At 40.5% G+C, this 12,500-nt stretch overlaps 1 pseudogene across 1 annotated transcript in view; it reads left to right on the top strand.

Annotated features, from left to right (window-relative positions):
* The window catches only part of LOC110534823 (stAR-related lipid transfer protein 13-like), a 91,316-nt pseudogene that overhangs the window by 4,212 nt on the left and 74,604 nt on the right, over positions 1-12,500 (top strand). The gene's annotated exons all lie outside the window — the stretch shown is intronic.

Here is a 12,500-nt window from a genome sequence, read left to right as displayed (position 1 = left end):
TCCTTTAGTGGGTGTTTATCTGGGGTAAAACTGGACTCACACACACACACACACACACACACACACACACACACACACATACACACACACACACACACACACACACACAGACACACACACACACACACACACACACAGACACACACAGACACAAACACACACACACACACACACACACACACACACACAAACACAGACACACACAGACACACACACACACATACACACACACACACACACAGACACAGACACAGACACACACAGAGTGTTTGTGTATCTTCCCGTCTCAATAGCGAGAAGGGTCACTCCACGTGTAAATTTAGCAGAAGAGCGTTGATATTGCTTGTACATACAGTGAGTAGGGATCTGACCCAAAATTGCATTTAAAAAGTGATGAGTTTGTTACGTTCAGGTTGAATTATCAGTTGGTACCATTTTAGTTCATCGCTCTCTAAAAATGCTGATTTTAAAAAGCGTTAGATTTATTCTTAGCATTGATGGCACCAAGGGAACCAATCACATGGTTAGCGACTCGTTTTTCAACCACTCCACACATTTCTTGTTAACGAACTATACTTTTGGCAAGTCATTTAGGACATCTACTTTGTGCATGACACAAGTCATTTTTCCAACAATTGTTTACAGACAGATTATTTCACTTATAATTCACTGTATCACAATTCCAGTGGGTCAGAAGTTTACATACACTAAGTTGACTGTGCCTTTAAACAGCCTGGAAAATTCCAGAAAACGATGTCATGGCTTTAGAAACTTCTGATAGGCTAATTGACATCATTTGAGTCATTTGGAGGTGTACCTGTGGATGCATTTCAAGGCCTACCTTCAAACTCAGTGCCTCTTTGCTTGACATCATGGGAAAATCTAAAGAAATCAGCCAAGACCTCAGAAAAAAAGCTGCAGACCTCCACGAGTCTGGATCATCCTTGGGAGCAATTTCCAAACGCCTGAATGTACCACGTTCATCTGTACAAACAATAGTACGCAAGTATAAACACCATGGGACAACGCAGCCGTCATACCACTCAGGAAGGAGACTCTTTCAGTCTCCTAGAGATTAACGTACTTTGGTGCGAAAAGTGCAAATCAATCCCAGAACAACAGCAAAGGACCTTGTGAAGATGCTGGAGGAAACAGGTACAACAGTATCTATATCCACAGTAAAAACGTGTGTGCTTGATGGGCTTCCTGGGTTGGGTTGGTCCATTTTTTTTCTTCTCATTTTGTCTGTCATAGTTGAAGTGTACCTATGATGAAAATTACAGGCCTCTCTCATCTTTTTAAGTGGGAGGACTTGCACAATTGGTGGCTGACTAAATACTTTTTTTGCCCCACTGTAGCTGTTGTGTTGAGCACTGAAGTCCATAAGCGAATGGAAAAGGTGAATTGACGAGAGCGCGTAGATTAGGTCTGGGCGATGTGGCCAAAATATCACATCACGGTATTTTTTCTTATTTTGGATGGTATGACAGTATTTTATGTTTTTGCGTGATGTATGAATGTAATGTACCTGGGGACTTCACACTAAAAGTCTCATTTTTGAGACTTAGTGTCCACAAGATGGCAACAGTGTATCAGAATGACAACCAGATTGACCAGCGATAACTACAACCTTTCTCTTGCATTTCAAAGATGGTGGTAGAAAAAGACTGGTTGTTTTTTTTTCTTTGTATTTTCTTCCACCAGATCTATTGTGTTATGTTCTCCTACATTCAATTCACATTTCCACAAACTTCAAAGTGTTTCCTTTCAAATGGTATCAAGAATATGAATATCCTTGCGTCAGGGCCTGAGCTACAGGCAGTTAGATTTGGGTATGTCATTTAGACGAAAATTGAAAAAAATATATAATAGTATAATATATTAAATATTAAAATATAATAATAATATAGTAATAATAATAATAATAAATAATAATGTAATAATTATTAATAATAATAATTTAATATAATAATAATATATAATAATAATATGATAATAATATAATAATAATATATAATAATAATATAATAATAATATAATAATAATATGATAATAATATAATAATATAATAATAATAATATAATAATAATGTATAATAATATAATAATATAATAATAATAATATAATAATAATGTATAATAATATAATAATAATATATAATAATAATATAATAATAATATAATAATAATATGATAATAATATAATAATATAATAATAATAATATAATAATATAATAATATAATAATAATATAATAATATAATAATAATAATATAATAATAATGTATAATAATATAATAATATAATAATAATAATATAATAATAATGTATAATAATAATATAATAATAATGTATAATAATATAATAATAATATATAATAATATAATAATAATATAATAATAATATAATAATAATATAATAATAATGTATAATAATAATATAATAATAATATATAATAATATAATAATAATAATAATAATAATATAATAATAATATAATAATAATATGATAATAATATAATAATATAATAATAATAATATAATAATAATGTATAATAATATAATAATATAATAATAATAATATAATAATAATGTATAATAATATAATAATAATATAATAATAATGTATAATAATATAATAATAATAATAATAATAATATAATAATAATGTATAATAATATAATAATATAATAATAATAATATAATAATAATGTATAATAATATAATAATATAATAATAATAATATAATAATATAATAATAATAATATAATAATAATGTATAATAATATAATAATATAATAATAATAATATAATAATAATGTATAATAATATAATAATAATGTATAATAATATAATAATATAATAATAATAATATAATAATAATGTATAATAATATAATAATATAATAATAATAATATAATAATAATGTATAATAATATAATAATATAATAATAATAATATAATAATAATGTATAATAATATAATAATAATATAATAATAATGTATAATAATATAATAATAATAATAATAATAATAATAATAATAATATAATAATATGATAATAATATAATAATAATAATAATAATAATAATATAATAATCATATATAATAATATAATAATAATATATAACATAAAGTGTTCTGCATTTTTATACATTTCTGAATTTTTTTATTTTACATAATTTCCACACTGCCACATAGGACTGCAGGATATGGGCAAAAAAGCTAGGCTTTATTTTAAACAATATGTTGAAATTGCGATTTGACTTGTGATATAGATCAAAACACTTGGGTGAACTGTTGGAATCATGGAAATATAATGACTGTTCTAATTCTATAGTTCAAATATAAATAATAGTGGGCTCTTTGAATTCAGTTTTGTTTCACATGACAACCAATCAAAATGTCAGGGAGGAGTTATTGTGACACGGTAGGAACCAAAGTGTTGGTCAGTGTTTTCCTAGGGGACCCTATGATCTTTGGCTACATTAAATGTTTTCTTAGCTACTTCATGTCACTAACATATTCATGCTTCTCCTATTCCTCTTTGATTTAGAAGATACTGTTGCACAAACGTGCTGATTTAGGACTACACCATCACTAGAATTAGGCAGTATAGCTAGCTAAGTTTGCTCTGACTTATTAGCCTAGCCAACAGACATTTGCAGTGGTCCAGATGGGAGATGACAAGTGCCTGGATTAGAACTTGTGCCACTTCCTGTGGAAGGTAGGGTTTTACTCTACGGATGTTGTAGAGCATAAACCTGTAGGATAAGCTTTGATGTTTGCAGAGAACGACAGGGTGTTGTCCAGGGTCACGCCAAGGGTATTTGTACTCTGGGTGGGTGACGTGGAGTTGTCAACCATGATGGTGAGGTCTTTAAGTGGGCAGGCATTCCCCGGGAGGAAGAGCAGCTCTATCTTGTGGAGGTTGAGCTAGAGGTGGTGGGCCGATATTCAAACTGAGATATCTGCCAGGCACGCAGAGATGTGTGCCGCCACCTGGGCATCAGAAGGGGGAAAGTAGAAAAGTAGTGAGTTTCATCCGCAGGGAGGATGCAATCCAAGAGTGTGCAGAGACTGAGACGCCCAGCCCTGAGAGGGTGGAGAGGAGGATCTGATGGTTCACGGTCCAAAAAGTGTCAAGGAGGTGGGAAAGAGAGAGTTGGAAAGAAAGAAAGAAATGGAAGGCATACGTCAGGAGGTTGAAGTTGTAAAGGTGAGCCATCATCAGTAAATGAGCTTATCAAGGTGTCATTGAGGAACTCTAAGGGCACCTGGTGGGAGATAGATGACAACAATGTTACGCTTGAGTGGACAAGTGACAGTGACGCCACGGAATTCAAATGAGGAGATGGACAGGTGAGAGAGAGGGAGAAAAGAGTCTCCACTTTGGAGGCATGAGTAGCCCTATGCCATCACCGTGACGACCAGATGATCTCGGACTATGAGAGAAAATACAGTCAGATGAGGACAGAGCAGCTGGAGTAGCAATGTTCTCTGGAGTGATCCATGTCTCCATCATGGCCAAAATGTCAAGATGAACTTGGCAGTCCCAAACGCTGCCAGAGAATTCCACATGTGTTTTGCGCGCAGGGTACACTAAATTAGAAGGGGTTTGCAACCAAGGGACAGGGAGAGTCTGTAAAGCTCACAGGGAGAGAAGCAAACAAGTATAGAAAACAAACACATAATTGACAAAGCTATAAAAGAGCAAAATGAGATAATGTAAATAACTAGGTAAGATACTCAAGTGAGAGACTGGATCCTCTCATAAATCTGCAGAACAACTGGAACCTTCTTTGTTTTTGGTGACGGTCTTCGTTTTGGTGACGGTCTTAGTTTTGGTGACGGTCTTAGTTTTGGTGACGGTCTTTGTTTTGGTGACAGTCTTTGTTTTGGTGACGGTCTTTGTTTTGGTGACGGTCTTAGTTTTGGTGATGAGACCGCCGCTTACAGCTGCAGCCGAGAAAACAGGGGAGACTGAAGTACTATTACTGATTGCTGATTGGCTTGCGAAGATGAAGAACACACCTCCCGGTAGTAATTGCTGATTGGCTTGCGAAGATGAAGAACACACCTCCCGGTAGTAATTGCTGATTGCCTAGGAGAAGAGAAACCACTCCCCCTCCCATACAGCCGCTGTTTACAAAAAACAACAACACTCACAAATTGAAAAAAAAAATGACCTAGTGACCTCATGGGTGGAATGTTATTCAAATGTTCATAATTTTACAATTAATAAACGTAAATAAAAAAAATGCAGCCAAAAAGCTTGTTACATTTCAGTCTTCTGTGATGGATATAAAGTTTAATACTAGATGCAAACTCAACATTTCAACTCTATATATCTGACATGGTACAGTTGTCTTCTTCTTTTTAAGCCCAGAACCATGTGTGTGAGGTGGATACTTCTGTTACAAAGTAGATTTTGTTTAAGACGACCAAGAAACATTCTCTGTGTGAACCTGATTCAGCTCACTGCAGTAAAAGGTCATCAATCCTGAAAGTCAGCAGTTAACACACCAAGCGGTAGCAGAGAAAACAGTCTATGACTTGGGTGACACCGCCTGGTATAGAGGTCCTGGATGGCAAGAAGCTTGGCCCCAGTGATGTACGGGGCAGTACGCACTACCCTCTGTAGTGGCTTACGGTCAGATGCCGAGCAGTTGCCATACCAGGCAGTGATGCAACCGGTCAGGATGCTCTCGATGGTGCAGCTGTATAATTATCCTTTTGAGGATCTGAGGACCCATGCCAAATCTTTTCAGTCTCCTGAGGGGGGAAATGTGTTGTCTTAGTGTGTTTGGACCATGATAGCTTGTTGGTGATTTATTTCCCCCTGGCAGGAGAGTGAGGAGCTTCCTCCTTCTACTCTGATCCACAGCTCACACACACACACACACAAACACACACACACACACACACACACACACACACACACACACACACACACACACACATACATCTCCCCACTTCCTGCATATTTCTCTGTATTTTATTAGCAGACGATTGAAAACACAATAAACCTACGTTTAGAACCTCTCCTCCTCTCCTCCTCTCCACCTCTCCATCCATCCCTCCATCCCTCTCTCTCCCTGCGTTGCTATGGTGGCAGATGGACATAGAGTTGGCTGTGTTTACATGAATTTTATATATTCAGAAGTGCATGTATACTTCTGAATAAAACACACAACACTGAACATAGAGTGGAGGAGAGCTGGTATCATAGCAACTTCTGAGTGGAGGAGAACTGGTATCATAGCAACTTCAGAGTGAAGGAGAACTGGTATCATAGCAACTTCAGAGTGGAGCAGAGCTGGTATCATAGCAACTTCAGAGTGGAGCAGAGCTGGTATCATAGAAACTTCAGAGTGGAGGAGAACTGGTATCATAGCAACTTCAGAGTGGAGGAGAGCTGGTATCATAGCAACTTCAGAGTGGAGCAAAGCTGGTATCATAGCAACTTCAGAGTGAAGGATAACTGGTATCATAGCAACTTCAGAGTGGAGGAGAACTGGTATCATAGCAACTTCAGAGTGGAGGAGAGCTGGTATCATAGCAACTTCTGATTGGAGGAGAACTGGTATCATAGCAACTTCAGAGTGGAGGAGAACTGGTATCATAGCAACTTCAGAGTGGAGGAGAACTGGTATCATAGCAACTTCAGAGTGGAGGAGAGCTGGTATCATAGCAACTTCTGATTGGAGGAGAACTGGTATCATAGCAACTTCAGAGTGGAGGAGAACTGGTATCATAGCAACTTCAGAGTGGAGGAGAACTGGTATCATAGCAACTTCAGAGTGGAGGAGAACTGGTATCATAGCAACTTCTGAGTGGAGGAGAACTGGTATCATAGCAACTTCAGAGTGGAGGAGAACTGGTGACTCGCTTCAATACGGAAGTGGTCAGATGACATGGATGCTACACTACAGGACTGTTTTTCTAGCACAGACTGGAATATGTTCTGGGATTCATCCAATGGCATTGAAGAGTACACCACCTCAGTCACCGGCTTCATCAATAAGTGGATCGACGATGTCGTCCCCACAGTGACCGTACATACCCCAACCAGAAGCCATGAATTACAGGAAACATCCGCACTGAGCTAAAGGCTAGAGCTGCCACTTTCAAGAAACTGGACACTAACTCCTCATTCTCCCTCCCTCCCTCCAAACTACCCACCCACCAAGGCATCTATAAAAGTAAGTTAAATAGGAAAGAAAAACTTTTTTTTTTAAAGAAACAAAAACAATGGACAAAAAAGTTAAATAAAAATGATTTCTCAGCACAAATGGCCACTAGAACAGACATGACTGCTTACCAATCTATGCAAGTTACACTAAAAGACCGGCTCTCCAAGTATTGTATCAATGGGGACCAGGTTAAGTTGAAACTTCAGTCGGGACCCATGCACAGTGTACCTAACCTTCTCCAGAGGCAGAGATCACCTCCACTGCATAAAGGCTTTGTAGACTTCCAGTGAAAGTGGTTGTAGAATTTAACTGTTCTTTCTCTGGATTTTGAGAATTAGCGTTTATCGGCCTAATTCTCCTCTGCATGCATTATTCAGTGTTTTACGTTGTACACGGAGGATGTTTTTGCTGAATTCTGCATGCAGAGTTTCAATTTGGTGTTTGTCCCATTTTGTGAATTCTTAGTTGGTGAGCGAACCCCTGAACTCTCTCTTTCTCTGTCTTTCTTTCTCTCTCTCTCTGTCTCTCTCTCTCCCTGTATCTATCTCTTCCTCTCTTCCCTCTTCACTCACCCCCTCCTCTCTCTATTTCTCTCTCCCTTCTCTGTCAACTCCATCTCCAGAGTCACTGTAGAGTCCTCGTCCGGTCCCTCTGTGTCAAAGCCACCTGTCAGTCATGTTTTGACCCTATCACAGGGCTCAGCCATGAAGGTCAGAGGGCAAGTGAACCAATAGCCACCTTGAATACTGAACAGTGTTCTCAGACATTGACTCACACAGAGGGATATAAACCTTCTAAACCAGTGGCTCTCTCCAATGACCTCAGCGTTCTGGAACATTCTGTTGATGAATCATGATCTGAACCATACTGAACTAATCAATAACCAGACACATCTGAAGGCTCAGTTTACATTTAAAATTTTCTTTCTGGTCGTCGTTAAGTCTATTAAGGGGACTTTGAGTGGTTCAGCACCGGATCCCGATAGACAATTTTGCATACAGAGTGAACTGTGAAAGGCGCAACGTCAACTGCAGTGCACTCCAGGAAAGCTGTGGTTGTCCCACCTCGCATGTCGCTCTGTTTAAAAGTAGTGAAGGGCTCTGGTCTAGTGTAGTGAATGGCTCTGGTCTAGTGTAGTGAAGGGCTCTGGTCTAATGTAGTGAATGGCTCTGGTCTAAAGTAGTGAAGGGCTCTGGTCTAGTGTAGTGAAGGGCTCTGGTCTAGTGTAGTGAAGGGCTCTGGTCTAATGTAGTGAAGGGCTCTGGTCTAGTGTAGTGAAGGGCTCTGGTCTAATGTAGTGAAGGGCTCTGGTCTAATGTAGTGAAGGGCTCTGGTCTAGTGTAATGAAGGACTCTGGTCTAATGTAGTGAAGGGCTATGGTCTAATGTAGTGAAGGGCTCTGGTCTAATGTAGTGAAGGGATCTGGTCTAAAGTCGTGAAGGGCTCTGGTCTAGTGTAGTGAAGGGCTCTGGTCTAGTGTAGTGAAGGGCTCTGGTCTAATGTAGTGAAGGGCTCTGGTCTAGTGTAGTGAAGGGCTCTGGTCTAATGTAGTGAAGGGCTCTGGTCTAATGTAGTGAAGGGCTCTGGTCTAATGTAGTGAAGGGCTCTGGTCTAGTGTAATGAAGGGCTCTGGTCTAAAGTAGTGAAGGGCTCTGGTCTAGTGTAGTGAATGGCTCTGGTCTAATGTAGTGAAGGGCTCTGGTCTAAAGTAGTGAAGGGCTCTGGTCTAATGTAGTGAAGGGCTCTGGTCTAATGTAGTGAATGGCTCTGGTCTAATATAGTGAAGGGCTCTGGTCTAATGTAGTGAAGGGCTCTGGTCTAGTGTAGTGAAGGGCTCTGGTCTAATGTAGTGAAGGGCTCTGGTCTAGTGTAGTGAAGGGCTCTGGTCTAGTGTAGTGAAGGGCTATGGTCTAATGTAGTGAAGGGCTCTGGTCTAGTGTAGTGAATGGCTCTGGTCTAATGTAGTGAAGGGCTCTGGTCTAAAGTTGTGAAGGGCTCTGGTCTAGTGTAGTGAAGGGCTCTGGTCTAATGTAGTGAATGGCTCTGGTCTAATATAGTGAAGGGCTCTGGTCTAACGTAGTGAAGGGCTCTGGTCTAAAGTAGTGAAGGGCTCTGGTCTAGTGTAGTGAAGGGCTCTGGTCTAATGTAGTGAAGGGCTCTGGTCTAATGTAGTGAAGGGCTCTGGTCTAGTGTAGTGAATGGCTCTGGTCTAATGTAGTGAAGGGCTCTGGTCTAAAGTAGTGAAGGGCTCTGGTCTAATGTAGTGAAGGGCTCTGGTCTAGTGTAGTGAAGGACTCTGGTCTAATGTAGTGAAGGGCTCTGGTCTAGTGTAGTGAAGGGCTCTGGTCTAATGTAGTGAATGGCTCTGGTCTAGTGTAGTGAATGGCTCTGGTCTAGTGTAGTGAAGGGCTCTGGTCTAGTGTAGTGAAGGGCTCTGGTCTAATGTAGTGAAGGGCTCTGGTCTAGTGTAGTACAATGCCTATGGCTGCCATTTTGGATGGGAACACAACGTTTTCTAACCTTCACATGAGATTTATTTATTTATTATATTTATTCCAGCCGTCATGTCAATTTAAGATAATCCCTCCAAATCCCGTGCTCTGTAAACGTTACGGGATAAAATTCCTCTCCCGGTAGACACCCATACTTAGCTGTGTGTTTGGTCAGAGGCACACACACACACACACACACACACACATACACACACACACACACACACACACACACACACACACGCACACACACACACACACACACACACACACACACACACACACACACACACACACACACACACACACACACACACACACACACACACACACACACACACACGCACACACACACACGCACACACACACACACACACACACACACACACACATTGAGTTTTGATTGGCTGTAGCTGAGTCATCTCAGGGAGAATCCCAGGTAGGCTTGACCTGCGAACCTCCTCTCTAATCCCTCTTCTGGGTGGTAGGGGTTTATCTAGTTCTCCTGGGTGGTAGGGGTTTATCTAGTTGTTTTCCTGGGTGGTAGGGGTTTATCTAGTTGTTCTACTGGGAGGTAGGGGTTTATCTAGTTGTTATCCTGGGTGGTAGGGGTTTATCTAGTTGTTATCCTGGGTGGTAGGGGTTTATCTAGTTGTTCTCCTGGGTGGTAGGGGTTTATCTAGTTGTTATCCTGGGTGGTATGGGGTTTATCTAGTTCTCCTGGGTGGTAGGGGTTTATCTAGTTCTCCTGGGTGGTAGGGGTTTATCTAGTTGTTCTCCTGGGTGGTAGGGGTTTAACTAGTTCTCCTGGGTGGTAGGGGTTTATCTAGTTGTCCTGGGTGGTAGGGGTTTATCTAGTTGTCCTGGGTGGTAGGGGTTTATCTAGTTGTTCTCCTGGGTGGTAGGGGTTTATCTAGTTGTTCTCCTGGGTGGTAGGGGTTTATCTAGTTATCCTGGGTGGTAGGGATTTATCTAGTTGTCCTGGGTGGTAGGGGTTTATCTAGTTGTCCTGGGTGGTAGGGGTTTATCTAATTGTCCTGGGTGGTAGGGGTTTATCTAGTTGTTCTCCTGGGTGGTAGGGGTTTATCTAGTTCTCCTGGGTGGTAGGGATTTATCTAGTTGTCCTGGGTGGTAGGGGTTTATCTAGTTATCCTGGGTGGTAGGGGTTTATCTAGTTGTTCTGGGAGGTAGGGGTTATTCTAGTTGTTCTGGGAGGTAGAGGTTTATCTAGTTGTTCTCCTGGGAGGTAGGGGTTTATCTAGTTCTCCTGGGTGGTAGGGGTTTATCTAGTTCTCCTGGGTGGTAGGGGTTTATCTAGTTGTCCTGGGTGGTAGGTGTTTATCTAGTTCTCCTGGGTGGTAGGGGTTTATCTAGTTCTCCTGGGTGGTAGGGATTTATCTAGTTGTTCTGGGTGGTAGGGGTTTATCTAGTTGTTCTCCTGGGAGGTAGGGGTTTATCTAGTTCTCCTGGGTGGTAGGGATTTATCTAGTTGTCCTGGGTGGTAGGTGTTTATCTAGTTCTCCTGGGTGGTAGGGGTTTATCTAGTTGTTCTGGGAGGTAGGGGTTATTCTAGTTGTTCTGGGAGGTAGAGGTTTATCTAGTTGTTCTCCTGGGAGGTAGGGGTTTATTTAGTTATCCTGGGTGGTAGGGGTTTATCTAGTTCTCCTGGGTGGTAGGGGTTTATCTCGTTATCCTGGGTGGTAGGGGTTTATCTAGTTATCCTGGGTGGTAGGGGTTTATCTAGTTCTCCTGGGAGGTAGGGGTTTATCTAGTTGTTCTCCTGGGTGGTAGGGGTTTATCTAGTTGTTATCCTGGGTGGTAGGGGTTTATCTAGTTGTTTTCCTGGGTGGTAGGGGTTTATCTAGTTCTTCTGGGAGGTAGGGGTTTATCTAGTTCTCCTGGGTGGTAGGGGTTTATCTAGTTATCCTGGGTGGTAGGGGTTTATCTAGTTGTTCTCCTGGGAGGTAGGGGTTTATCTAGTTCTCCTGGGCGGTAGGGGTTTATCTAGTTATCCTGGGTGGTAGGGGTTTATCTAGTTCTCCTGGGTGGTAGGATTTATCTAGTTGTTCTGGGTGGTAGGAGTTTATCTAGTTCTCCTGTGTGGTAGGGGTTTATCTAGTTGTCCTGGGTGGTAGGGGTTTATCTAGTTGTCCTGGGTGGTAGGAGTTTATCTAGTTCTCCTGGGAGGTAGGGGTTTATCTAGTTGTTCTGGGTGGTAGGGGTTTATCTAGTTATCCTGGGTGGTAGGGGTTTATCTAGTTCTCCTGGGTGGTAGGGGTTTATCTAGTTGTTCTCCTGGGTGGTAGGGGTTTATCTAGTTGTTCTCCTGGGTGGTAGATGTTTATCTAGTTGTTCTCCTGGGTGGTAGGGGTTTATCTAGTTGTTCTCCTGGATGGTAGGGGTTTATCTAGTTGTTCTCCTGGGAGGTAGGAGTTTATCTAGTTCTCCTGTGTGGTAGGTTTTAACCAGTTATGACAGGGAGAGTTTTTGCGATGTGTCCTTTAGCTGGTAAAGTGTTAATGTATGATTGTGTTATAGTGTCCAGATCAATTCATGGACGCATTGACACAGAGACTCTGATGTTTCAGACCCTGGTCACCCCGGTTGTTTCTCTGCTCCAGACTTTAAGGCTTTAGGTCACGGCTCTGGGTTGTTCTGGTGCTCCAAGGGTGTAAAATATCTGTTCTTGGTGTATGTGTGTGTGTGTGTGTGTGTGTGTGTGTGTGTGTGTGTGTGTGTGTGTGTGTGTGTGTGTGTGTGTGTGTGTGTGTGTGTGTGTGTGTGTGTGTGTGTGTGTGTGTGATGTATGCCTCCT

The sequence above is a fragment of the Oncorhynchus mykiss genome, chromosome 10 (genome assembly GCF_057628025.1).
Source record: "Oncorhynchus mykiss isolate SJ-2025 chromosome 10, ASM5762802v1, whole genome shotgun sequence".
Lineage (NCBI taxonomy): Eukaryota > Metazoa > Chordata > Actinopteri > Salmoniformes > Salmonidae > Oncorhynchus > Oncorhynchus mykiss.
Note: the sequence above shows the minus strand (reverse complement) of the source record. Positions and strands in the feature narration are given on the sequence as shown.